Raw genomic sequence first — 1,920 nt, 5'->3', positions numbered from 1 at the left:
GGACGTACGGCGTATTTGTTGTTTTGTTTGTTTGTTGTATTTTGTTCAGTTATGACTGTTGCTCATATTACTGCCAACATTAATTCTATTCTTATGCTAGATAGCTCCAACTTCAACTCATGACAAGAGAACTTCTTAATAGTTTTTATAGTCATGGATCTCGACCTTGGGGCAAGCGTGGATATACCCTCATCTCTTGCAGATGAGAGTGCCCCTGATGATCAAAGGGAAATAGACAAGTGGGAGAGATCAAATCACATATGTATCATGATCATGATGAAGGCCATTCCAAAAGCATTAAGGGCTTGATGTTTGAAAAGACAATTACGACTAAAGAGTTCTTTGCAAAAATTAAATAGAGGCTTGTCAAGAACGAAAAATACGGAAATTGGTACGCCTTTGACGAGCTTGATTTCAAGGAGGTATATGGGGTAAAGGCAATATCAGGGGAGTATATTATGGAGATGTCTCATCTTACTTCTAAGTGAGAGCATTTAAGCTTGAACTTTCTGAGGACTGGCTAGTGCATCTGGTTTTAATATCCTTACCAAACACAAGTTAACCAATTTAAAGTGCGCTATATCTGTCAGAAACCAACTTGATCTTTGAATGAGCTCATATCACACTGTGCTTAGGAAAAGGATAGATTGAAAAAAGATAAGGTAGAAAGTGCTTACTTGGCTACCACCTTGAAGGGCAAGGACAAAGGCAAAAAAAGGAACAAGGATTAGGAATCTGCAGATACAACACCTCAAAAGAAACAACTAAAGAAATCAAGTGATTCAGAAGGTACTGTCTGTTGCTTTTCTATGGAGCTAAAACGCATAAAAAGAAACATTGCTCTAATAATCACGCTTGGTGTGCTAAGAAAGGTATACTTCTTAATTTAGTTTGTTATGAGGTTAATTTAACTTCGGTACCTAGACACACGTGGTAGATATATTCTAGTGCAACCACTCACATTAGTGTGTCTATGCAAGGGTGTCTGAGTTGTCCAAAGATAAGTGATAATGAAAGATACATCTATGTGGGCAATGACAAGATAGCTGAAGTTGAACAATAGAAAAATTTAGATTATTGTTAAATATTGGATTTTATTTGAATTTTGATGAAACATTCTGGACTTTCTTGTATATTTAGGAATATAAAATGTAGTTTGTTTCATGATTCAATATTGGATGGTTTCAGTTCTTTATCAGGCTATGATAATCTTTATTTGATTCATACAATTGTTTCAATGAATCCTTACAATTGTTTCAATGAATCCTTACAATTAAGTTCATGAGGTATAAAGAGAAAATTAACCAATGAGAATTCAACTGTGTCATGGTATAAAAGATTAGGTTATATCTCCAGATAGAGAATAAAGAGACTTGTGTAAGATGAAATTCTTGATCCCTTAGATTTTACAGATTTTGATATTTATGTTAATTGTATCAACAGGAAATAAACCAATAGTAGGGGATTTGAAGCCAACAAGACTTTTGGACGTCTTGGAACTCATATATACAGATATTTGTCGGCCATTCCTTACGGCTTCTTGGAATGATAAATAATATTTTATGAGACTCATAGACAATTTTTTCTAGATATGACTACATATATCTCCTCCATGAAAAGTCACAATTCTTGGATATGTTAACAAATTTTAAGGCTGTAGTTGAGAACCAACTCGGCAAAAGAATTAAAAGCATAAGATCTGATCATGGTAGTGAATACTATGGCAGATATGATGGTTCAGTGAACAATGTTTAGAATCATTTGTTAAATTCCTAGAGGAATGTGGTAGCGTCCCACAATATACTATGTTAGGTTCACCCACTATGAATGATGTTGCTGAAAGATGAAACAAGAAGCTTGAGAACATGGTAAGGAGTATAATTTGTCATCCACCCTACCAGATCACTCTAGGAAAAGCGT

This window comes from Citrus clementina, unplaced genomic scaffold (genome assembly GCF_000493195.1).
Source record: "Citrus clementina cultivar Clemenules unplaced genomic scaffold, Citrus_clementina_v1.0 scaffold_8, whole genome shotgun sequence".
In the NCBI taxonomy this organism is placed as follows: Eukaryota; Viridiplantae; Streptophyta; class Magnoliopsida; order Sapindales; family Rutaceae; genus Citrus; species Citrus x clementina.
Note: the sequence above shows the minus strand (reverse complement) of the source record.